This window comes from Hemitrygon akajei, chromosome 17 (assembly GCF_048418815.1).
Source record: "Hemitrygon akajei chromosome 17, sHemAka1.3, whole genome shotgun sequence".
NCBI lineage: Eukaryota > Metazoa > Chordata > Chondrichthyes > Myliobatiformes > Dasyatidae > Hemitrygon > Hemitrygon akajei.
This window is the reverse complement of record NC_133140.1, coordinates 85628589-85653941: the sequence shown is the minus strand read 5'-3', so window position 1 is coordinate 85653941 and position 25353 is coordinate 85628589. Positions and strand designations below refer to the sequence as shown.

At 59.4% G+C, this 25353-nt stretch overlaps 1 protein-coding gene across 2 annotated transcripts in view; it reads right to left on the bottom strand.

The window, feature by feature from the left end:
• Positions 1–23869: 23869 nt before the first annotated feature.
• Positions 23870–25353, bottom strand: part of ca7 (carbonic anhydrase VII) — a 42556-nt gene continuing 41072 nt past the window's right edge. Inside the window, exon 8 of one of the 2 annotated variants that reach the window (XR_012101952.1) lies at positions 23870–23994. The gene's annotated coding sequence lies outside the window, so the exon portion shown is untranslated. The remainder of the gene's footprint in view (positions 23995–25353) is intronic. The other variant, XR_012101951.1, reaches the window with a different exon arrangement.

The window sequence follows — 25353 nt, the reverse complement described above, 5'->3', positions numbered from 1 at the left end:
TCAGTGTTTCCAGGGGTCACGGGGAGAGAGTCAGTGTTTCTGGGCGTCATGGGGAGAGAGTCAGTGTTTCTGGGGGTCACGGGGAGAGGGTCAGTGTGTTTCCAGGGGTCACGGGGAGAGAGTCAGTGTTTCCAGGGGTCACGGGGAGAGAGTCAGTGTTTCTGGGGGTCACGGGGAGAGGGCCAGTGTGTTTCCAGGGGTCACGGGGAGAGAGTCAGTGTTTCTGGGGGTCACGGGGAGAGGGTCAGTGTTTCTGGGCGTCATGGGGAGAGAGTCAGTGTTTCTGGGGGTCACGGGGAGAGGGCCAGTGTGTTTCCAGGGGTCATGGGGAGAGAGTCAGTGTTTCTGGGGGTCACGGGGAGAGAGTCAGTGTTTCCAGGGGTCACGGGGAGAGAGTCAGTGTTTCTGGGCGTCATGGGGAGAGAGTCAGTGTTTCTGGGGGTCACGGGGAGAGGGTCAGTGTGTTTCCAGGGGTCACGGGGAGAGAGTCAGTGTTTCCAGGGGTCACGGGGAGAGAGTCAGTGTTTCTGGGGGTCACGGGGAGAGGGCCAGTGTGTTTCCAGGGGTCACGGGGAGAGAGTCAGTGTTTCTGGGGGTCACGGGGAGAGGGTCAGTGTTTCTGGGCGTCATGGGGAGAGAGTCAGTGTTTCTGGGGGTCACGGGGAGAGGGCCAGTGTGTTTCCAGGGGTCACGGGGAGAGAGTCAGTGTTTGTGGGCGTCATGGGGAGAGAGTCAGTGTTTCTGGGGGTCACGGGGAGAGGGTCAGTGTTTCTGGGCATCATGGGGAGAGAGTCAGTGTTTCTGGGCATCATGGGGAGAGGGTCAGTGTTTCCAGGGGTCACGGGGAGAGAGTCAGTGTTTCTGGGCGTCATGGGGAGAGAGTCAGTGTTTCTGGGGGTCACGGGGAGAGGGTCAGTGTGTTTCCAGGGGTCACAGGGAGAGAGTCAGTGTTTACAGGGGTCACGGGGAGAGAGTCAGTGTTTCTGGGGGTCACGGGGAGAGGGTCAGTGTTTCTGGGCATCATGGGGAGAGAGTCAGTGTTTCTGGGGGTCACGGGGAGAGGGTCAGTGTGTTTCCAGGGGTCACGGGGAGAGAGTCAGTGTTTCTGGGGGTCACGGGGAGAGGGTCAGTGTTTCTGGGCGTCATGGGGAGAGAGTCAGTGTTTCTGGGGGTCACGGGGAGAGGGCCAGTGTGTTTCCAGGGGTCACGGGGAGAGAGTCAGTGTTTCTGGGGGTCACGGGGAGAGGGTCAGTGTTTCTGGGGGTCACGGAGAGAGAGTCAGTGTGTTTCCAAGGGTCACGGGGAGAGAGTCAGTGTTTCTGGGGGTCACGGGGAGAGGGTCAGTGTTTCTGGGGGTCACGGGAGAGGGCCAGTGTGTTTCCAGGGGTCACGGGGAGAGAGTCAGTGTGTTTCCAGGGGTCACGGGGAGAGAGTCAGTGTTTCTGGGGGTCATGGGAGAGGGCCAGTGTGTTTCCAGGGGTCACGGGGAGAGAGTCAGTGTGTTTCCAGGGGTCACGGGGAGAGAGTCAGTGTTTCTGGGGGTCACGGGGAGAGGGTCAGTGTTTCTGGGGATCACGGGGAGAGGGTCAGTGTTTCTGGGGGTCACGGGGAGAGGGTCAGTGTTTCTGGGGATCACGGGGAGAGGGTCAGTGTTTCCGGGGTTCACGGGGAGAGGGTCAGTGTTTCCGGGGGTCACAGGGAGAGGGTCAGTGTTTCCGGGGGTCATGGGGAGAGGGTCAGTGTTTCCGGGGGTCACAGGGAGAGGGTCAGTGTTTCTGGGGGTCACGGGGAGAGGGTCAGTGTTTCTGGGTGTCACGGGGAGAGGGCCAGTGTGTTTCCAAGGGTCACGGGGAGAGGGTCAGTGTTTCTGGGGGTCAAGGGGAGAGCATCAGTGTTTCTGGGGGTCATGGAGAGAGGGTCAGTATACACAAGGGTCACGGGGAGAGGGTCAGTATGCACAGGGGTCATGGGGAGAGGGTCAGTGTTTCTGGGGGTCAAGGGGAGAGCGTCAGTGTTTCTGGGGGTCACGGGGAGAGGGTCAGTATACACAGGGGTCACGGGGAGAGGGTCAGTGTTTCTGGGCATCATGGGGAGAGGGTCAGTGTTTCCAGGGGTCACGGGGAGAGAGTCAGTGTTTCTGGGCGTCATGGGGAGAGAGTCAGTGTTTCTGGGGGTCACGGGGAGAGGGTCAGTGTGTTTCCAGGGGTCACAGGGAGAGAGTCAGTGTTTACAGGGGTCACGGGGAGAGAGTCAGTGTTTCTGGGGGTCACTGGGAGAGGGTCAGTGTTTCTGGGCATCATGGGGAGAGAGTCAGTGTTTCTGGGGGTCACGGGGAGAGGGTCAGTGTGTTTCCAGGGGTCACGCGGAGAGAGTCAGTGTTTCTGGGGGTCACGGGGAGAGGGTCAGTGTTTCTGGGCGTCATGGGGAGAGAGTCAGTGTTTCTGGGGGTCACGGGGAGAGGGCCAGTGTGTTTCCAGGGGTCACGGGGAGAGAGTCAGTGTTTCTGGGGGTCACGGGGAGAGGGTCAGTGTTTCTGGGGGTCACGGAGAGAGAGTCAGTGTGTTTCCAGGGGTCACGGGGAGAGAGTCAGTGTTTCTGGGGGTCACGGGGAGAGGGTCAGTGTTTCTGGGGGTCATGGGAGAGGGCCAGTGTGTTTCCAGGGGTCACGGGGAGAGAGTCAGTGTGTTTCCAGGGGTCACGGGGAGAGAGTCAGTGTTTCTGGGGGTCACGGGGAGAGGGTCAGTGTTTCTGGGGATCACGGGGAGAGGGTCAGTGTTTCTGGGGGTCACGGGGAGAGGGTCAGTGTTTCTGGGGATCACGGGGAGAGGGTCAGTGTTTCCGGGGTTCACGGGGAGAGGGTCAGTGTTTCCGGGGGTCACAGGGAGAGGGTCAGTGTTTCCGGGGGTCATGGGGAGAGGGTCAGTGTTTCCGGGGGTCACAGGGAGAGGGTCAGTGTTTCTGGGGGTCACGGGGAGAGGGTCAGTGTTTCTGGGTGTCACGGGGAGAGGGCCAGTGTGTTTCCAAGGGTCACGGGGAGAGGGTCAGTGTTTCTGGGGGTCAAGGGGAGAGCATCAGTGTTTCTGGGGGTCATGGAGAGAGGGTCAGTATACACAAGGGTCACGGGGAGAGGGTCAGTATGCACAGGGGTCATGGGGAGAGGGTCAGTGTTTCTGGGGGTCAAGGGGAGAGCGTGTGTTTCTGGGGGTCACGGGGAGAGGGTCAGTATACACAGGGGTCACGGGGAGAGGGTCAGTGTTTCTGGGGGTCAAGGGGAGAGCGTCAGTGTTTCTGGGGGTCACGGGGAGAGGGTCAGTATACACAGGGGTCACGGGGAGAGGGTCAGTGTTTCTGGGCATCATGGGGAGAGGGTCAGTGTTTCCAGGGGTCACGGGGAGAGAGTCAGTGTTTCTGGGCGTCATGGGGAGAGAGTCAGTGTTTCTGGGGGTCACGGGGAGAGGGTCAGTGTGTTTCCAGGGGTCACAGGGAGAGAGTCAGTGTTTACAGGGGTCACGGGGAGAGAGTCAGTGTTTCTGGGGGTCACGGGGAGAGGGTCAGTGTTTCTGGGCATCATGGGGAGAGAGTCAGTGTTTCTGGGGGTCACGGGGAGAGGGTCAGTGTGTTTCCAGGGGTCACGGGGAGAGAGTCAGTGTTTCTGGGGGTCACGGGGAGAGGGTCAGTGTTTCTGGGCGTCATGGGGAGAGAGTCAGTGTTTCTGGGGGTCACGGGGAGAGGGCCAGTGTGTTTCCAGGGGTCACGGGGAGAGAGTCAGTGTTTCTGGGGGTCACGGGGAGAGGGTCAGTGTTTCTGGGGGTCACGGAGAGAGAGTCAGTGTGTTTCCAGGGGTCACGGGGAGAGAGTCAGTGTTTCTGGGGGTCACGGGGAGAGGGTCAGTGTTTCTGGGGGTCACGGGAGAGGGCCAGTGTGTTTCCAGGGGTCACGGGGAGAGAGTCAGTGTGTTTCCAGGGGTCACGGGGAGAGAGTCAGTGTTTCTGGGGGTCACGGGGAGAGGGTCAGTGTTTCTGGGGATCACGGGGAGAGGGTCAGTGTTTCCGGGGTTCACGGGGAGAGGGTCAGTGTTTCCGGGGGTCACAGGGAGAGGGTCAGTGTTTCCGGGGGTCATGGGGAGAGGGTCAGTGTTTCCGGGGGTCACAGGGAGAGGGTCAGTGTTTCTGGGGGTCACGGGGAGAGGGTCAGTGTTTCTGGGTGTCACGGGGAGAGGGCCAGTGTGTTTCCAAGGGTCACGGGGAGAGGGTCAGTGTTTCTGGGGGTCAAGGGGAGAGCATCAGTGTTTCTGGGGGTCATGGAGAGAGGGTCAGTATACACAAGGGTCACGGGGAGAGGGTCAGAATGCACAGGGGTCATGGGGAGAGGGTCAGTGTTTCTGGGGGTCAAGGGGAGAGCGTCAGTGTTTCTGGGGGTCACGGGGAGAGGGTCAGTATACACAGGGGTCACGGGGAGAGGGTCAGTGTTTCTGGTTGTCACGGGGAGAGGGCCAGTGTGTTTCCAAGGGTCACACGGAGAGGGTCAGTGTTTCTGGGGGTCAAGGGGAGAGCATCAGTGTTTCTGGGGGTCATGGAGAGAGGGTCAGTATACACAAGGGTCACGGGGAGAGGGTCAGTATGCACAGGGGTCATGGGGAGAGGGTCAGTGTTTCTGGGGGTCAAGGGGAGAGCGTCAGTGTTTCTGGGGGTCACGGGGAGAGGGTCAGTATACACAGGGGTCACGGGGAGAGGGTCAGTGTTTCTGGGGGTCACGGGGAGAGAGTCAGTGTTTCTGGGCGTCATGGGGAGAGAGTCAGTGTTTCTGGGGGTCACGGGGAGAGGGTCAGTGTGTTTCCAGGGGTCACAGGGAGAGGGTCAGTGTTTACAGGGGTCACGGGGAGAGAGTCAGTGTTTCTGGGGGTCACGGGGAGAGGGTCAGTGTTTCTGGGCATCATGGGGAGAGAGTCAGTGTTTCTGGGGGTCACGGGGAGAGGGTCAGTGTGTTTCCAGGGGTCATGGGGAGAGAGTCAGTGTTTCTGGGGGTCACGGGGAGAGGGTCAGTGTTTCTGGGCGTCATGGGGAGAGAGTCAGTGTTTCTGGGGGTCACGGGGAGAGGGCCAGTGTGTTTCCAGGGGTCACGGGGAGAGAGTCAGTGTTTCTGGGGGTCACGGGGAGAGGGTCAGTGTTTCTGGGGGTCACGGAGAGAGAGTCAGTGTGTTTCCAGGGGTCACGGGGAGAGAGTCAGTGTTTCTGGGGGTCACGGGGAGAGGGTCAGTGTTTCTGGGGGTCACGGGAGAGGGCCAGTGTGTTTCCAGGGGTCACGGGGAGAGAGTCAGTGTGTTTCCAGGGGTCACGGGGAGAGAGTCAGTGTTTCTGGGGGTCATGGGAGAGGGCCAGTGTGTTTCCAGGGGTCACGGGGAGAGAGTCAGTGTGTTTCCAGGGGTCACGGGGAGAGAGTCAGTGTTTCTGGGGGTCACGGGGAGAGGGTCAGTGTTTCTGGGGATCACGGGGAGAGGGTCAGTGTTTCTGGGGGTCACGGGGAGAGGGTCAGTGTTTCTGGGGATCACGGGGAGAGGGTCAGTGTTTCCGGGGTTCACGGGGAGAGGGTCAGTGTTTCCGGGGGTCACAGGGAGAGGGTCAGTGTTTCCGGGGGTCACGGGGAGAGGGTCAGTGTTTCTGGGTGTCACGGGGAGAGGGCCAGTGTGTTTCCAAGGGTCACGGGGAGAGGGTCAGTGTTTCTGGGGGTCAAGGGGAGAGCATCAGTGTTTCTGGGGGTCATGGAGAGAGGGTCAGTATACACAAGGGTCACGGGGAGAGGGTCAGTATGCACAGGGCTCATGGGGAGAGGGTCAGTGTTTCTGGGGGTCAAGGGGAGAGCGTCAGTGTTTCTGGGGGTCACGGGGAGAGGGTCAGTATACACAGGGGTCACGGGGAGAGGGTCAGTGTTTCTGGGGGTCACGGGGAGAGGGTCAGTGTTACCGGGGGTCACAGGGAGAGGGTCAGTGTTTCCGGGGGTCACGGGGAGAGGGTCAGTGTTTCTGGGGATCACGGGGAGAGGGTCAGTGTTTCCGGGGTTCACGGGGAGAGGGTCAGTGTTTCCGGGGGTCACAGGGAGAGGGTCAGTGTTTCTGGGGATCACGGGGAGAGGGTCAGTGTTTCCGGGGGTCACGGGGAGAGGGTCAGTGTTTCTGGGGGTCACGGGGAGAGGGTCAGTATACACAGGGGTCACGGGGAGAGGGCCAGTGTGTTTCTGGGGGTCACGGGGAGAGGGTCAGTGTTTCCGGGGGTCACAGGGAGAGGGTCAGTGTTTCTGGGGATCACGGGGAGAGTGTCAGTGTTTCTGGGGGTCACGGGGAGAGGGTCAGTGTTTCCGGGGGTCACAGGGAGAGGGTCAGTGTTTCTGGGGATCACGGGGAGAGGGTCAGTGTTTCCGGGGGTCACAGGGAGAGGGTCAGTGTTTCTGGGGGTCACGGGGAGAGGGTCAGTGTTTCTGGGTGTCACGGGGAGAGGGCCAGTGTGTTTCCAAGGGTCACGGGGAGAGGGTCAGTGTTTCTGGGGGTCAAGGGGAGAGCATCAGTGTTTCTGGGGGTCATGGAGAGAGGGTCAGTATACACAAGGGTCACGGGGAGAGTGTCAGTATGCACAGGGGTCATGGGGAGAGGGTCAGTGTTTCTGGGGGTCAAGGGGAGAGCGTCAGTGTTTCTGGGGGTCATGGAGAGAGGGTCAGTATACACAAGGGTCACGGGGAGAGGGTCAGTATGCACAGGGGTCACGGGGAGAGGGTCAGTGTTTCTGGGGTTCACGGGGAGAGGGTCAGTGTTTCCGGGGATCACGGGGAGAGGGTCAGTGTTTCCGGGGTTCACGGGGAGAGGGTCAGTGTTTCCGGGGGTCACAGGGAGAGGGTCAGTGTTTCTGGGGATCACGGGGAGAGGGTCAGTGTTTCCGGGGGTCACAGGGAGAGGGTCAGTGTTTCTGGGGATCACGGGGAGAGTGTCAGTGTTTCCGGGGGTCATGGGGAGAGGGTCAGTGTTTCCGGGGGTCACAGGGAGAGGGTCAGTGTTTCTGGGGGTCACGGGGAGAGGGTCAGTGTTTCTGGGTGTCACGGGGAGAGGGCCAGTGTGTTTCCAAGGGTCACGGGGAGAGGGTCAGTGTTTCTGGGGGTCAAGGGGAGAGCATCAGTGTTTCTGGGGGTCATGGAGAGAGGGTCAGTATACACAAGGGTCACGGGGAGAGGGTCAGTGTTTCTGGGGGTCAAGGGGAGAGCGTCAGTGTTTCTGGGGGTCACGGGGAGAGGGTCAGTATGCACAGGGGTCACGGGGAGAGGGTCAGTGTTTCTGGGGGTCAAGGGGAGAGCGTCAGTGTTTCTGGGGGTCACGGGGAGAGGGTCAGTATACACAGGGGTCACGGGGAGAGGGTCAGTGTTTCTGGGGGTCACAGGGAGAGGGACAGTGTTACCGGGGGTCACAGGGAGAGGGTCAGTGTTTCCGGGGGTCACAGGGAGAGGGTCAGAGTTTCTGGGGGTCACGGGGAGAGGGCCAGTGTGTTTCCAAGGGTCACCGGGAGAGTGTCAGTGTTTCTGGGGGTCACGGGGAGAGGGTCAGTGTTTCTGGGGGTCACGGGGAGAGGGTCAGTATACACAGGAGTCACGGGGAGAGGGTCAGTGTTTCTGGGGGTCACGGGGAGAGGGTCAGTGTTTCTGGGGGTCACGGGGAGAGGGTCAGTATACACAGGAGTCACGGGGAGAGGGTCAGTGTTTCTGGGGGTCACGGGGAGAGGGTCAGTGTTTCTGGGGGTCACGGGGAGAGGGTCAGTGTTTCTGGGGGTCACGGGGAGAGGGTCAGTATACACAGGGGTCACGGGGAGAGGGTCAGTGTTTCTGGGGGTCACGGGGAGAGGGTCAGTATACACAGGAGTCACGGGGAGAGGGTCAGTGTTTCTGGGGGTCACGGGGAGAGGGTCAGTGTTTCTGGGCGTCACGGGGAGAGGGTCAGTGTTTCTGGGGGTCACGGAGAGAGTGTCAGTGTTTCTGGGGGTCACGGGGAGAGGGTCAGTGTTTCTGGGGGTCACGGGGAGAGAGTCAGTGTGTTTCCAGGGGTCATGGGGAGAGAGTCAGTGTTTCTGGGGGTCACGGGGAGAGGGCCAGTGTGTTTCCAGGGGTCACGGGGAGAGAGTCAGTGTTTCTGGGCGTCATGGGGAGAGAGTCAGTGTTTCTGGGGGTCACGGGGAGAGGGTCAGTGTGTTTCCAGGGGTCACGGGGAGAGAGTCAGTGTTTCCAGGGGTCACGGGGAGAGAGTCAGTGTTTCTGGGGGTCACGGGGAGAGGGCCAGTGTGTTTCCAGGGGTCACGGGGAGAGAGTCAGTGTTTCTGGGGGTCACGGGGAGAGGGTCAGTGTTTCTGGGCGTCATGGGGAGAGAGTCAGTGTTTCTGGGGGTCACGGGGAGAGGGCCAGTGTTTCCAGGGGTCACGGGGAGAGAGTCAGTGTTTCTGGGCGTCATGGGGAGAGAGTCAGTGTTTCTGGGGGTCACGGGGAGAGGGTCAGTGTTTCTGGGCGTCATGGGGAGAGAGTCAGTGTTTCTGGGGGTCACGGGGAGAGGGTCAGTGTTTCTGGGCGTCATGGGGAGAGAGTCAGTGTTTCTGGGCATCATGGGGAGAGGGTCAGTGTTTCCAGGGGTCACGGGGAGAGAGTCAGTGTTTCTGGGCGTCATGGGGAGAGAGTCAGTGTTTCTGGGGGTCACGGGGAGAGGGTCAGTGTGTTTCCAGGGGTCACAGGGAGAGAGTCAGTGTTTACAGGGGTCACGGGGAGAGAGTCAGTGTTTCTGGGAGTCACGGGGAGAGGGTCAGTGTTTCTGGGCATCATGGGGAGAGAGTCAGTGTTTCTGGGGGTCACGGGGAGAGGGTCAGTGTGTTTCCAGGGGTCACGGGGACAGAGTCAGTGTTTCTGGGGGTCACGGGGAGAGGGTCAGTGTTTCTGGGCGTCATGGGGAGAGAGTCAGTGTTTCTGGGGGTCACGGGGAGAGGGCCAGTGTGTTTCCAGGGGTCACGGGGAGAGAGTCAGTGTTTCTGGGGGTCACGGGGAGAGGGTCAGTGTTTCTGGGGGTCACGGAGAGAGAGTCAGTGTGTTTCCAGGGGTCACGGGGAGAGAGTCAGTGTTTCTGGGGGTCACGGGGAGAGGGTCAGTGTTTCTGGGGGTCACGGGAGAGGGCCAGTGTGTTTCCAGGGGTCACGGGGAGAGAGTCAGTGTGTTTCCAGGGGTCACGGGGAGAGAGTCAGTGTTTCTGGGGGTCACGGGGAGAGGGTCAGTGTTTCTGGGGATCACGGGGAGAGGGTCAGTGTTTCCGGGGGTCACAGGGAGAGGGTCAGTGTTTCCGGGGGTCATGGGGAGAGGGTCAGTGTTTCCGGGGGTCACGGGGAGAGGGTCAGTGTTTCTGGGTGTCACGGGGAGAGGGTCAGTTCTTCTGGGGGTCACAGGGAGAGGGTCAGTGTTTCCGGGGGTCATGGGGAGAGGGTCAGTGTTTCCAGGGGTCACGGGGAGAGGGTCAGTGTTTCCGGGGGTCACGGGGAGAGGGTCAGTGTTTCCGGGGTTCACGGGGAGAGGGTCAGTTCTTCTGGGGGTCACAGGGAGAGGGTCAGTGTTTCCGGGGGTCATGGGGAGAGGGTCAGTGTTTCCGGGGGTCACAGGGAGAGGGTCAGTGTTTCTGGGGGTCACGGGGAGAGGGTCAGTGTTTCTGGGTGTCACGGGGAGAGGGCCAGTGTGTTTCCAAGGGTCACGGGGAGAGGGTCAGTGTTTCTGGGGGTCAAGGGGAGAGCATCAGTGTTTCTGGGGGTCATGGAGAGAGGGTCAGTATACACAAGGGTCACGGGGAGAGTGTCAGTATGCACAGGGGTCATGGGGAGAGGGTCAGTGTTTCTGGGGGTCAAGGGGAGAGCGTCAGTGTTTCTGGGGGTCACGGGGAGAGGGTCAGTATACACTGGGGTCACGGGGAGAGGGTCAGTGTTTCTGGGGGTCACGGGGAGAGGGTCAGTGTTTCTGGGGGTCACGGGGAGAGGGTCAGTGTGTTACCGGGGGTCACAGGGAGAGGGTCAGTGTTTCCGGGCGTCACAGGGAGAGGGTCAGTGTTTCTGGGGATCACGGGGAGAGGGTCAGTGTTTCTGGGGATCACGGGGAGAGGGTCAGTGTTTCTGGGGATCACGGGGAGAGGGTCAGTGTTTCTGGGGATCACGGGGAGAGGGTCAGTGTTTCTGGGGGTCACGGGGAGAGGGTCAGTGTTTCTGGGGGTCACGGGGAGAGGGTCAGTGTTTCCGGGGGTCACAGGGAGAGGGTCAGTGTTTCTGGGGATCACGGGGAGAGGGTCAGTGTTTCTGGGGATCACGGGGAGAGGGTCAGTGTTTCTGGGGGTCACGGGGAGAGGGTCAGTGTTTCCGGGGGTCACAGGGAGAGGGTCAGTGTTTCTGGGGATCACGGGGAGAGGGTCAGTGTTTCTGGGGATCACGGGGAGAGGGTCAGTGTTTCTGGGGGTCACGGGGAGAGGGTCAGTGTTTCCGGGGGTCACAGGGAGAGGGTCAGTGTTTCTGGGGATCACGGGGAGAGGGTCAGTGTTTCTGGGGGTCACGGGGAGAGGGTCAGTGTTTCTGGGGGTCACGGGGAGAGGGTCAGTGTTTCCGGGGGTCACGGGGAGAGGGTCAGTGTTTCTGGGGATCACGGGGAGAGGGTCAGTGTTTCTGGGGATCACGGGGAGAGGGTCAGTGTTTCTGGGGGTCACGGGGAGAGGGTCAGTGTTTCTGGGGGTCACGGGGAGAGGGTCAGTGTTTCCGGGGGTCACAGGGAGAGGGTCAGTGTTTCTGGGGATCACGGGGAGAGGGTCAGTGTTTCTGGGGATCACGGGGAGAGGGTCAGTGTTTCCCGGGTTCACGGGGAGAGGGTCAGTGTTTCCGGGGGTCACAGGGAGAGGGTCAGTGTTTCCGGGGGTCACAGGGAGAGGGTCAGTGTTTCTGGGGGTCACGGGGAGAGGGCCAGTGTGTTTCCAAGGGTCACGGGGAGAGGGTCAGTGTTTCTGGGGGTCAAGGGGAGAGCATCAGTGTTTCTGGGGGTCATGGAGAGAGGGTCAGTATACACAAGGGTCACGGGGAGAGGGTCAGTATGCACAGGGGTCATGGGGAGAGGGTCAGTGTTTCTGGGGGTCAAGGGGAGAGCGTCAGTGTTACCGGGGGTCACAGGGAGAGGGTCAGTGTTTCCGGGGGTCACAGGGAGAGGGTCAGAGTTTCTGGGGGTCACGGGGAGAGGGCCAGTGTGTTTCCAAGGGTCACAGGGAGAGTGTCAGTGTTTCTGGTGGTCACGGGGAGAGGGTCAGTGTTTCTGGGGGTCACGGGGAGAGGGCCAGTGTTTCTGGGGATCACGGGGAGAGGGTCAGTGTTTCCGGGGTTCACGGGGAGAGGGTCAGTGTTTCCGGGGTTCACGGGGAGAGGGTCAGTGTTTCCGGGGGTCACAGGGAGAGGGTCAGTGTTTCCAGGGGTCATGGGGAGAGGGTCAGTGTTTCCGGGGTTCACGGGGAGAGGGTCAGTGTTTCCGGGGGTCACAGGGAGAGGGTCAGTGTTTCCAGGGGTCATGGGGAGAGGGTCAGTGTTTCCGGGGGTCACAGGGAGAGGGTCAGTGTTTCTGGGGGTCACGGGGAGAGGGTCAGTGTTTCTGGGTGTCATGGGGAGAGGGCCAGTGTGTTTCCAAGGGTCACGGGGAGAGGGTCAGTGTTTCTGGGGGTCAAGGGGAGAGCATCAGTGTTTCTGGGGGTCATGGAGAGAGGGTCAGTATACACAAGGGTCACGGGGAGAGGGTCAGTATGCACAGGGGTCACGGGGAGAGGGTCAGTGTTTCTGGGGGTCAAGGGGAGAGCGTCAGTGTTTCTGGGGGTCACGGGGAGAGGGTCAGTATACACAGGGGTCACGGGGAGAGGGTCAGTGTTTCTGGGGGTCACGGGGAGAGGGTCAGTGTTACCGGGGGTCACAGGGAGATGTTCAGTGTTTCCGGGGGTCACAGGGAGAGGGTCAGAGTTTCTGGGGGTCACGGGGAGAGGGCCAGTGTGTTTCCAAGGGTCACAGGGAGAGAGTCAGTGTTTCCGGGGGTCACGGGGAGAGGGTCAGTGTTTCTGGGCGTCATGGGGAGAGGGTCAGTGTTTCTGGGGGTCACGGGGAGTGGGTCAGTATACACAGGAGTCACGGGGAGAGGGTCAGTGTTTCTGGGGGTCACGGGGAGAGGGTCAGTGTTTCTGGGCGTCATGGGGAGAGGGTCAGTGTTTCTGGGGGTCACGGGGAGAGGGTCAGTATACACAGGAGTCACGGGGAGAGGGTCAGTGTTTCTGGGGGTCACGGGGAGAGGGTCAGTGTTTCTGGGCGTCACGGGGAGAGGGTCAGTGTTTCTGGGGGTCACGGAGAGAGTGTCAGTGTTTCTGGGGGTCACGGGGAGAGCGTCAGTGTTTCTGGGGGTCACGGAGAGAGTGTCAGTGTTTCTGGGGGTCACAGGGAGAGTGTCAGTGTTTCCAGGGGTCACGAGGAGAGAGTCAGTGTTTCTGGGGGTCACGGGGAGAGGGTCAGTGTTTCTGGGCGTCATGGGGAGAGTGTCAGTGTTTCTGGGCATCATGGGGAGAGAGTCAGTGTTTCTGGGGGTCACGGGGAGAGGGTCAGTGTGTTTCCAGGGGTCACGGGGAGAGAGTCAGTGTTTCTGGGGGTCACGGGGAGAGGGTCAGTGTTTCTGGGCGTCATGGGGAGAGAGTCAGTGTTTCTGGGGGTCACGGGGAGAGGGCCAGTGTGTTTCCAGGGGTCACGGGGAGAGAGTCAGTGTTTCTGGGGGTCACGGGGAGAGGGTCAGTGTTTCTGGGGGTCACGGAGAGAGAGTCAGTGTGTTTCCAGGGGTCACGGGGAGAGAGTCAGTGTTTCTGGGGGTCACGGGGAGAGGGTCAGTGTTTCTGGGGGTCACGGGAGAGGGCCAGTGTGTTTCCAGGGGTCACGGGGAGAGAGTCAGTGTGTTTCCAGGGGTCACGGGGAGAGAGTCAGTGTTTCTGGGGGTCATGGGAGAGGGCCAGTGTGTTTCCAGGGGTCACGGGGAGAGAGTCAGTGTGTTTCCAGGGGTCACGGGGAGAGAGTCAGTGTTTCTGGGGGTCACGGGGAGAGGGTCAGTGTTTCTGGGGATCACGGGGAGAGGGTCAGTGTTTCCGGGGTTCACGGGGAGAGGGTCAGTGTTTCCGGGGGTCACAGGGAGAGGGTCAGTGTTTCCGGGGGTCATGGGGAGAGGGTCAGTGTTTCCGGGGGTCACAGGGAGAGGGTCAGTGTTTCTGGGGGTCACGGGGAGAGGGTCAGTGTTTCTGGGTGTCACGGGGAGAGGGCCAGTGTGTTTCCAAGGGTCACGGGGAGAGGGTCAGTGTTTCTGGGGGTCAAGGGGAGAGGGTCAGTGTTTCTGGGGGTCATGGAGAGAGGGTCAGTATACACAAGGGTCACGGGGAGAGGGTCAGAATGCACAGGGGTCATGGGGAGAGGGTCAGTGTTTCTGGGGGTCAAGGGGAGAGCGTCAGTGTTTCTGGGGGTCACGGGGAGAGGGTCAGTATACACAGGGGTCACGGGGAGAGGGTCAGTGTTTCTGGTTGTCACGGGGAGAGGGCCAGTGTGTTTCCAAGGGTCACACGGAGAGGGTCAGTGTTTCTGGGGGTCAAGGGGAGAGCATCAGTGTTTCTGGGGGTCATGGAGAGAGGGTCAGTATACACAAGGGTCACGGGGAGAGGGTCAGTATGCACAGGGGTCATGGGGAGAGGGTCAGTGTTTCTGGGGGTCAAGGGGAGAGCGTCAGTGTTTCTGGGGGTCACGGGGAGAGGGTCAGTATACACAGGGGTCACGGGGAGAGGGTCAGTGTTTCTGGGGGTCACGGGGAGAGAGTCAGTGTTTCTGGGCGTCATGGGGAGAGAGTCAGTGTTTCTGGGGGTCACGGGGAGAGGGTCAGTGTGTTTCCAGGGGTCACAGGGAGAGGGTCAGTGTTTACAGGGGTCACGGGGAGAGAGTCAGTGTTTCTGGGGGTCACGGGGAGAGGGTCAGTGTTTCTGGGCATCATGGGGAGAGAGTCAGTGTTTCTGGGGGTCACGGGGAGAGGGTCAGTGTGTTTCCAGGGGTCATGGGGAGAGAGTCAGTGTTTCTGGGGGTCACGGGGAGAGGGTCAGTGTTTCTGGGCGTCATGGGGAGAGAGTCAGTGTTTCTGGGGGTCACGGGGAGAGGGCCAGTGTGTTTCCAGGGGTCACGGGGAGAGAGTCAGTGTTTCTGGGGGTCACGGGGAGAGGGTCAGTGTTTCTGGGGGTCACGGAGAGAGAGTCAGTGTGTTTCCAGGGGTCACGGGGAGAGAGTCAGTGTTTCTGGGGGTCACGGGGAGAGGGTCAGTGTTTCTGGGGGTCACGGGAGAGGGCCAGTGTGTTTCCGGGGGTCACGGGGAGAGAGTCAGTGTGTTTCCAGGGGTCACGGGGAGAGAGTCAGTGTTTCTGGGGGTCATGGGAGAGGGCCAGTGTGTTTCCAGGGGTCACGGGGAGAGAGTCAGTGTGTTTCCAGGGGTCACGGGGAGAGAGTCAGTGTTTCTGGGGGTCACGGGGAGAGGGTCAGTGTTTCTGGGGATCACGGGGAGAGGGTCAGTGTTTCTGGGGGTCACGGGGAGAGGGTCAGTGTTTCTGGGGATCACGGGGAGAGGGTCAGTGTTTCCGGGGTTCACGGGGAGAGGGTCAGTGTTTCCGGGGGTCACAGGGAGAGGGTCAGTGTTTCCGGGGGTCACGGGGAGAGGGTCAGTGTTTCTGGGTGTCACGGGGAGAGGGCCAGTGTGTTTCCAAGGGTCACGGGGAGAGGGTCAGTGTTTCTGGGGGTCAAGGGGAGAGCATCAGTGTTTCTGGGGGTCATGGAGAGAGGGTCAGTATACACAAGGGTCACGGGGAGAGGGTCAGTATGCACAGGGGTCATGGGGAGAGGGTCAGTGTTTCTGGGGGTCAAGGGGAGAGCGTCAGTGTTTCTGGGGGTCACGGGGAGAGGATCAGTATACACAGGGGTCACGGGGAGAGGGTCAGTGTTTCTGGGGGTCACGGGGAGAGGGTCAGTGTTACCGGGGGTCACAGGGAGAGGGTCAGTGTTTCCGGGGGTCACAGGGAGAGGGTCAGTGTTTCCGGGGTTCACGGGGAGAGGGTCAGAGTTTCTGGGGGTCACGGGGAGAGGGCCAGTGTTTCTGGGGATCACGGGGAGAGGGTCAGTGTTTCCGGGGTTCACGGGGAGAGGGCCAGTGTTTCTGGGGATCACGGGGAGAGGGTCAGTGTTTCCGGGGTTCACGGGGAGAGGGTCAGTGTTTCCGGGGGTCACAGGGAGAGGGTCAGTGTTTCTGGGGGTCACGGGGAGAGGGTCAGTGTTTCTGGGTGTCACGGGGAGAGGGCCAGTGTGTTTCCAAGGGTCACGGGGAGAGGGTCAGTGTTTCTGGGGGTCAAGGGGAGAGCATCAGTGTTTCTGGGGGTCATGGAGAGAGGGTCAGTATACACAAGGGTCACGGGGAGAGGGTCAGTATGCACAGGGGTCACGGGGAGAGGGTCAGTGTTTCTGGGGGTCAAGGGGAGAGCGTCAGTGTTTCTGGGGGTCACGGGGAGAGGGTCAGTATACACAGGGGTCACGGGGAGAGGGTCAGTGTTTCTGGGGGTCACGGGGAGAGGGTCAGTGTTACCGGGGGTCATGGGGAGAGGGTCAGTGTTTCCGGGGGTCATGGGGAGAGGGTCAGTGTTTCCGGGGGTCATGGGGAGAGGGTCAGTGTTTCCGGGGGTCACAGGGAGAGGGTCAGTGTTTCTGGGGGTCACGGGGAGAGGGTCAGTGTTTCTGGGTGTCACGGGGAGAGGGCCAGTGTGTTTCCAAGGGTCACGGGGAGAGGGTCAGTGTTTCTGGGGGTCAAGGGGAGAGCATCAGTGTTTCTGGGGGTCATGGAGAGAGGGTCAGTATACACAAGGGTCACGGGGAGAGGGTCAGTATGCACAGGGGTCACGGGGAGAGGGTCAGTGTTTCTGGGGGTCAAGGGGAGAGCGTCAGTGTTTCTGGGGGTCACGGGGAGAGGGTCAGTATACACAGGGGTCACGGGGAGAGGGTCAGTGTTTCTGGGGGTCACAGGGAGAGGGACAGTGTTACCGGGGGTCACAGGGAGAGGGTCAGTGTTTCCGGGGGTCACAGGGAGAGGGTCAGAGTTTCTGGGGGTCACGGGGAGAGGGCCAGTGTGTTTCCAAGGGTCACCGGGAGAGTGTCAGTGTTTCTGGGGGTCACGGGGAGAGGGTCAGTGTTTCTGGGGGTCACGGGGAGAGGGTCAGTGTTTCTGGGGGTCACGGGGAGAGGGTCAGTATACACAGGAGTCACGGGGAGAGGGTCAGTGTTTCTGGGGGTCACGGGGAGAGGGTCAGTGTTTCTGGGCGTCACGGGGAGAGGGTCAGTGTTTCTGGGGGTCACGGAGAGAGTGTCAGTGTTTCTGGGGGTCACGGGGAGAGGGTCAGTGTTTCTGGGGGTCACGGGGAGAGAGTCAGTGTGTTTCCAGGGGTCATGGGGAGAGAGTCAGTGTGTTTCCAGGGGTCACGGGGAGAGAGTCAGTGTTTCTGGGGGTCACGGGGAGAGGGTCAGTGTTTCTGGGGATCACGGGGAGAGGGTCAGTGTTTCTGGGGGTCACGGGGAGAGGGTCAGTGTTTCTGGGGATCACGGGGAGAGGGTCAGTGTTTCCGGGGTTCACGGGGAGAGGGTCAGTGTTTCCGGGGGTCACAGGGAGAGGGTCAGTGTTTCCGGGGGTCACGGGGAGAGGGTCAGTGTTTCTGGGTGTCACGGGGAGAGGGCCAGTGTGTTTCCAAGGGTCACGGGGAGAGGGTCAGTGTTTCTGGGGGTCAAGGGGAGAGCATCAGTGTTTCTGGGGGTCATGGAGAGAGGGTCAGTATACACAAGGGTCACGGGGAGAGGGTCAGTATGCACAGGGGTCATGGGGAGAGGGTCAGTGTTTCTGGGGGTCAAGGGGAGAGCGTCAGTGTTTCTGGGGGTCACGGGGAGAGGATCAGTATACACAGGGGTCACGGGGAGAGGGTCAGTGTTTCTGGGGGTCACGGGGAGAGGGTCAGTGTTACCGGGGGTCACAGGGAGAGGGTCAGTGTTTCCGGGGGTCACGGGGAGAGGGTCAGTGTTTCTGGGGATCACGGGGAGAGGGTCAGTGTTTCCGGGGTTCACGGGGAGAGGGTCAGTGTTTCCGGGGGTCACAGGGAGAGGGTCAGTGTTTCCGGGGGTCATGGGGAGAGGGTCAGTGTTTCCGGGGGTCACAGGGAGAGGGTCAGTGTTTCTGGGGGTCACGGGGAGAGGGTCAGTGTTTCTGGGTGTCACGGGGAGAGGGCCAGTGTGTTTCCAAGGGTCACGGGGAGAGGGTCAGTGTTTCTGGGGGTCAAGGGGAGAGCATCAGTGTTTCTGGGGGTCATGGAGAGAGGGTCAGTATACACAAGGGTCACGGGGAGAGGGTCAGTATGCACAGGGGTCACGGGGAGAGGGTCAGTGTTTCTGGGGGTCAAGGGGAGAGCGTCAGTGTTTCTGGGGGTCACGGGGAGAGGGACAGTGTTACCGGGGGTCACAGGGAGAGGGTCAGTGTTTCCGGGGGTCACAGGGAGAGGGTCAGAGTTTCTGGGGGTCACGGGGAGAGGGCCAGTGTGTTTCCAAGGGTCACCGGGAGAGTGTCAGTGTTTCTGGGGGTCACGGGGAGAGGGTCAGTGTTTCTGGGGGTCACGGGGAGAGGGTCAGTGTTTCTGGGGGTCACGGGGAGAGGGTCAGTATACACAGGAGTCACGGGGAGAGGGTCAGTGTTTCTGGGGGTCACGGGGAGAGGGTCAGTGTTTCTGGGCGTCACGGGGAGAGGGTCAGTGTTTCTGGGGGTCACGGAGAGAGTGTCAGTGTTTCTGGGGGTCACGGGGAGAGGGTCAGTGTTTCTGGGGGTCACGGGGAGAGAGTCAGTGTGTTTCCAGGGGTCATGGGGAGAGAGTCAGTGTTTCTGGGGGTCACGGGGAGAGGGCCAGTGTGTTTCCAGGGGTCACGGGGAGAGAGTCAGTGTTTCTGGGCGTCATGGGGAGAGAGTCAGTGTTTCTGGGGGTCACGGGGAGAGGGTCAGTGTGTTTCCAGGGGTCACGGGGAGAGAGTCAGTGTTTCCAGGGGTCACGGGGAGAGAGTCAGTGTTTCTGGGGGTCACGGGGAGAGGGCCAGTGTGTTTCCAGGGGTCACGGGGAGAGAGTCAGTGTTTCTGGGGGTCACGGGGAGAGGGTCAGTGTTTCTGGGCGTCATGGGGAGAGAGTCAGTGTTTCTGGGGGTCACGGGGAGAGGGCCAGTGTTTCCAGGGGTCACGGGGAGAGAGTCAGTGTTTCTGGGCGTCATGGGGAGAGAGTCAGTGTTTCTGGGGGTCACGGGGAGAGGGTCAGTGTTTCTGGGCGTCATGGGGAGAGAGTCAGTGTTTCTGGGGGTCACGGGGAGAGGGTCAGTGTTTCTGGGCGTCATGGGGAGAGAGTCAGTGTTTCTGGGCATCATGGGGAGAGGGTCAGTGTTTCCAGGGGTCACGGGGAGAGAGTCAGTGTTTCTGGGCGTCATGGGGAGAGAGTCAGTGTTTCTGGGGGTCACGGGGAGAGGGTCAGTGTGTTTCCAGGGGTCACAGGGAGAGAGTCAGTGTTTACAGGGGTCACGGGGAGAGAGTCAGTGTTTCTGGGAGTCACGGGGAGAGGGTCAGTGTTTCTGGGCATCATGGGGAGAGAGTCAGTGTTTCTGGGGGTCACGGGGAGAGGGTCAGTGTGTTTCCAGGGGTCACGGGGACAGAGTCAGTGTTTCTGGGGGTCACGGGGAGAGGGTCAGTGTTTCTGGGCGTCATGGGGAGAGAGTCAGTGTTTCTGGGGGTCACGGGGAGAGGGCCAGTGTGTTTCCAGGGGTCACGGGGAGAGAGTCAGTGTTTCTGGGGGTCACGGGGAGAGGGTCAGTGTTTCTGGGGGTCACGGAGAGAGAGTCAGTGTGTTTCCAGGGGTCACGGGGAGAGAGTCAGTGTTTCTGGGGGTCACGGGGAGAGGGTCAGTGTTTCTGGGGGTCACGGGAGAGGGCCAGTGTGTTTCCAGGGGTCACGGGGAGAGAGTCAGTGTGTTTCCAGGGGTCACGGGGAGAGAGTCAGTGTTTCTGGGGGTCATGGGAGAGGGCCAGTGTGTTTCCAGGGGTCACGGGGAGAGAGTCAGTGTGTTTCCAGGGGTCACGGGGAGAGAGTCAGTGTTTCTGGGGGTCACGGGGAGAGGGTCAGTGTTTCTGGGGATCACGGGGAGAGGGTCAGTGTTTCCGGGGGTCACAGGGAGAGGGTCAGTGTTTCCGGGGGTCATGGGGAGAGGGTCAGTGTTTCCGGGGGTCACGGGGAGAGGGTCAGTGTTTCCGGGGGTCACGGGGAGAGGGTCAGTGTTTCCGGGGTTCACGGGGAGAGGGTCAGTTCTTCTGGGGGTCACAGGGAGAGGGTCAGTGTTTCCGGGGGTCATGGGGAGAGGGTCAGTGTTTCCGGGGGTCACAGGGAGAGGGTCAGTGTTTCTGGGGGTCACGGGGAGAGGGTCAGTGTTTCTGGGTGTCACGGGGAGAGGGCCAGTGTGTTTCCAAGGGTCACGGGGAGAGGGTCAGTGTTTCTGGGGGTCACGGGGAGAGCATCAGTGTTTCTGGGGGTCATGGAGAGAGGGTCAGTATACACAAGGGTCACGGGGAGAGTGTCAGTATGCACAGGGGTCATGGGGAGAGGGTCAGTGTTTCTGGGGGTCAAGGGGAGAGCGTCAGTGTTTCCAGGGGTCACGGGGAGAGGGTCAGTGTTTCTGGGGGTCACGGGGAGAGAGTCAGTGTTTCCAGGGGTCACGGGGAGAGGGTCAGTGTTACCGGGGGTCACAGGGAGAGGGTCAGTGTTACCGGGGGTCACAGGGAGAGGGTCAGTGTTTCCGGGGTTCACGGGGAGAGGGTCAGTGTTTCCGGGGGTCACGGGGAGAGGGTCAGTGTTTCCGGGGGTCATGGGGAGAGGGTCAGTGTTTCCGGGGTTCACGGGGAGAGGGTCAGTTCTTCTGGGGGTCACAGGGAGAGGGTCAGTGTTTCCGGGGGTCATGGGGAGAGGGTCAGTGTTTCCGGGGGTCATGGGGAGAGGGTCAGTGTTTCCGGGGGTCACAGGGAGAGGGTCAGTGTTTCTGGGGGTCACGGGGAGAGGGTCAGTGTTTCTGGGGGTCATGGAGAGAGGGTCAGTATACACAAGGGTCACGGGGAGAGTGTCAGTATGCACAGGGGTCATGGGGAGAGGGTCAGTGTTTCTGGGGGTCAAGGGGAGAGCGTCAGTGTTTCCAGGGGTCACGGGGAGAGGGTCAGTGTTTCTGGGGGTCACGGGGAGAGGGTCAGTGTTACCGGGGGTCACAGGGAGAGGGTCAGTGTTTCTGGGGATCACGGGGAGAGGGTCAGTGTTTCTGGGGATCACGGGGAGAGGGTCAGTGTTTCCCGGGTTCACGGGGAGAGGGTCAGTGTTTCCGGGGGTCACAGGGAGAGGGTCAGTGTTTCCGGGCGTCACAGGGAGAGGGTCAGTGTTTCCGGGGGTCACAGGGAGAGGGTCAGTGTTTCCGGGGGTCACAGGGAGAGGGTCAGTGTTTCCGGGGGTCACAGGGAGAGAGTCAGTGTTTCTGGGGATCACGGGGAGAGGGTCAGTGTTTCTGGGGATCACGGGGAGAGGGTCAGTGTTTCCCGGGTTCACGGGGAGAGGGTCAGTGTTTCCGGGGGTCACAGGGAGAGGGTCAGTGTTTCCGGGGGTCACAGGGAGAGGGTCAGTGTTTCTGGGTGTCACGGGGAGAGGGCCAGTGTGTTTCCAAGGGTCACGGGGAGAGGGTCAGTGTTTCTGGGGGTCAAGGGGAGAGCATCAGTGTTTCTGGGGGTCATGGAGAGAGGGTCAGTATACACAAGGGTCACGGGGAGAGGGTCAGTATGCACAGGGGTCATGGGGAGAGGGTCAGTGTTTCTGGGTGTCACGGGGAGAGGGCCAGTGTGTTTCCAAGGGTCACGGGGAGAGGGTCAGTGTTTCTGGGGGTCAAGGGGAGAGCATCAGTGTTTCTGGGGGTCATGGAGAGAGGGTCAGTATACACAAGGGTCACGGGGAGAGGGTCAGTATGCACAGGGGTCATGGGGAGAGGGTCAGTGTTTCCGGGCGTCACAGGGAGAGGGTCAGTGTTTCCGGGGGTCACAGGGAGAGGGTCAGTGTTTCTGGGGATCACGGGGAGAGGGTCAGTGTTTCTGGGGATCACGGGGAGAGGGTCAGTGTTTCCCGGGTTCACGGGGAGAGGGTCAGTGTTTCCGGGGGTCACAGGGAGAGGGTCAGTGTTTCCGGGGGTCACAGGGAGAGGGTCAGTGTTTCTGGGTGTCACGGGGAGAGGGCCAGTGTGTTTCCAAGGGTCACGGGGAGAGGGTCAGTGTTTCTGGGGGTCAAGGGGAGAGCATCAGTGTTTCTGGGGGTCATGGAGAGAGGGTCAGTATACACAAGGGTCACGGGGAGAGGGTCAGTATGCACAGGGGTCATGGGGAGAGGGTCAGTGTTTCTGGGGGTCAAGGGGAGAGCGTCAGTGTTACCGGGGGTCACAGGGAGAGGGTCAGTGTTTCCGGGGGTCACAGGGAGAGGGTCAGAGTTTCTGGGGGTCACGGGGAGAGGGCCAGTGTGTTTCCAAGGGTCACAGGGAGAGTGTCAGTGTTTCTGGTGGTCACGGGGAGAGGGTCAGTGTTTCTGGGGGTCACGGGGAGAGGGCCAGTGTTTCTGGGGATCACGGGGAGAGGGTCAGTGTTTCCGGGGTTCACGGGGAGAGGGTCAGTGTTTCCGGGGTTCACGGGGAGAGGGTCAGTGTTTCCGGGGGTCACAGGGAGAGGGTCAGTGTTTCCAGGGGTCATGGGGAGAGGGTCAGTGTTTCCGGGGTTCACGGGGAGAGGGTCAGTGTTTCCGGGGGTCACAGGGAGAGGGTCAGTGTTTCTGGGGGTCACGGGGAGAGGGTCAGTGTTTCTGGGGATCACGGGGAGAGGGTCAGTGTTTCCGGGGGTCACAGGGAGAGGGTCAGTGTTTCTGGGGGTCACGGGGAGAGGGTCAGTGTTTCTGGGTGTCATGGGGAGAGGGCCAGTGTGTTTCCAAGGGTCACGGGGAGAGGGTCAGTGTTTCTGGGGGTCAAGGGGAGAGCATCAGTGTTTCTGGGGGTCATGGAGAGAGGGTCAGTATACACAAGGGTCACGGGGAGAGGGTCAGTATGCACAGGGGTCACGGGGAGAGGGTCAGTGTTTCTGGGGGTCAAGGGGAGAGCGTCAGTGTTTCTGGGGGTCACGGGGAGAGGGTCAGTATACACAGGGGTCACGGGGAGAGGGTCAGTGTTTCTGGGGGTCACGGGGAGAGGGTCAGTGTTACCGGGGGTCACAGGGAGATGTTCAGTGTTTCCGGGGGTCACAGGGAGAGGGTCAGAGTTTCTGGGGGTCACGGGGAGAGGGCCAGTGTGTTTCCAAGGGTCACAGGGAGAGAGTCAGTGTTTCCGGGGGTCACGGGGAGAGGGTCAGTGTTTCTGGGCGTCATGGGGAGAGGGTCAGTGTTTCTGGGGGTCACGGGGAGTGGGTCAGTATACACAGGAGTCACGGGGAGAGGGTCAGTGTTTCTGGGGGTCACGGGGAGAGGGTCAGTGTTTCTGGGCGTCATGGGGAGAGGGTCAGTGTTTCTGGGGGTCACGGGGAGAGGGTCAGTATACACAGGAGTCACGGGGAGAGGGTCAGTGTTTCTGGGGGTCACGGGGAGAGGGTCAGTGTTTCTGGGCGTCACGGGGAGAGGGTCAGTGTTTCTGGGGGTCACGGAGAGAGTGTCAGTGTTTCTGGGGGTCACGGGGAGAGCGTCAGTGTTTCTGGGGGTCACGGAGAGAGTGTCAGTGTTTCTGGGGGTCACAGGGAGAGTGTCAGTGTTTCCAGGGGTCACGAGGAGAGGGTCAGTATACACAGGAGGGTGGAGTCACCCAAAATTGAGAATATGTAATACGTAGGAGGGGGTTCGAAGTGCAATTTAACCACTGTAAGAAATGGAAGATTTTCTAGTTTTGTTCAGCGTGTCCTGGCCAGCAGTAAAGAGCTGGTGGTCCTATCACTATTAATGGGAGCTTGCTGTATAAATGCTGCCCCCTTGGATCACACCTCAGCCGTAAGCGATTGAGGGTTTAACGGGATCAGTGATCACTGCGGTGCGGTTCCCTGGTTCTGTGCTGCCACCTGCTGGGCACAGGGGGGATTTCCATCCTGAATCCGAAGCTTTATAAAGATTAGCTACATCCAATCTTCGACACATACAGTGAAATGCGTCGTTTGCATCGTCCACCAGTTCGGTCCGAGGATGTGCTGACGATAGTTTGCAAGTGCAGCCATGTTTCTGGCACCAACATAGCATGCCCACAACTTAGTAACCCTAGCCTGTACTGTATGTGTTTGGAATACGGGAGAAAACTGGAGCACCCAGAGGAAATCCACATGGTCACGGAGAGAACATACAAACTCCTTATAGATTGTGACGGGAATCGCTGACCATTGATGCTGTAAAACGTTACGCTAACTGCTCTGCTGAAATTCAAAGTAAATTGATTATTAAAGTACATACATGTCGCCATATACAACCCCAAAATTCATTTTATTGTGGGCATCCTCAATAAATCCATTGATGGCATCGTTTTAGAACAGAAATGAGGAGGAATTTCTTTAGCCGGAGTGTGGTGAATCTGTGTAATTCTTTGCTGCAGGCTACTGTGGAGGCCAAATCTTTACAGGCGGAGGCTGATAGATTCTCGATTGGTCAGAGTGTGAAGGGATGCAGGAAGTAGGCAGGAGATTGGGGTTGAGAGGGAAAATGGATCAGCCAGGATGAAATGGAAGAGCAGACGCAATGACCACAACAAAGACCACACCGACTTGGACATCCAACCAGTGTGTAAAAGGCCACAAACTGTGCAAATATAGAAAGAAAGAAATTATAATAATAAATAAATAAGCAATAAATGTCAGGAACACAAGATGATGAGACTTGAAAGTGAGTTCGTTCATTGTGGGTAGATTTCAATTATGGGGTGAGTGAAGTTGAGTGAAATTATCCTTTTTAGTTCAGGAGCCTGTTTGTTGAGGGGTAATAACTGCTCCTGAACTGGTGGTGTAGGTCCTATGACTTCTGAAACATTATCACTGAGACACAAGAGCATGGATCAACACACCCACACACACTCACACACGCACACACACACACACACTCAAACACAGTGAGTCAGACACACACACACACATACAGACACACACACACCCCACACACACACCCACACACACTCACACACGCACACACACACACTCAAACACAGTGAGTCAGACACACACACACACACCCCACACACACACCCACACACACTCACACACGCACACACACACACTCAAACACAGTGAGTCAGACACACACACACCCACACACACACACACACACACACCCCACACATACACACGCGCATGCACACACACACACACACACACACACACACACACACACACACACACACACACACACACACACACACACACACACACACACACACACACCATCATTTTATCAGGTCTGAAATCATGTTCCGATTGTACACAGCAATGTATTTGCAACTGCATTCAGAATCGGAATCAGATTTATGCTCACTGCTCAGATGAGGTGAAATCTGGTGATTTGCAACAGCAGTACTGTGGAAAAACATGAAACTAAATTACAAACAAAATCTATAAATGGTGCAGAACAAATCTGGTGCTCATGACATAACATTGAACTGCAGTATAAACTGCATTCACCACTGTCAGCTTGAGATTTTACTGGGCTCAGGAATCTGTGCATCCCACCCCCAGAAGTTCAACAAGTCTGGGATAAGTTGTTTCCACTCTATTTCCATGGGTGATACACTCTGCCTCCAATACAACAGAGTACAGCACAGGAACAGACTCTTCAGCCCACAATGTTATCCTAAACCAATTCAGATAACCTCACACAGCCCTTCTGCCCACACAGTTTCCAGTCTCCGCACATTCATGCGTCTATCGAGAGTCTTAAACACCTTTATCATATCTGCATCCCACCAGCACATTCCAGGCACCCAACACTCTCTGTGTAAAGAAAATCTTACCCCGCACATCTTTGAAATTACCCCCTCTCACCTTAGATGCATGCCCGCTGGTATTAGACATTTCAAGCTGGTGAAAAAAATACTGTCTCTCTGCTCCATCTGTGCCTCTTATAATCTTATAAACCTCTATCAGAACTTCTGTCAGTCTCTGCCACTCC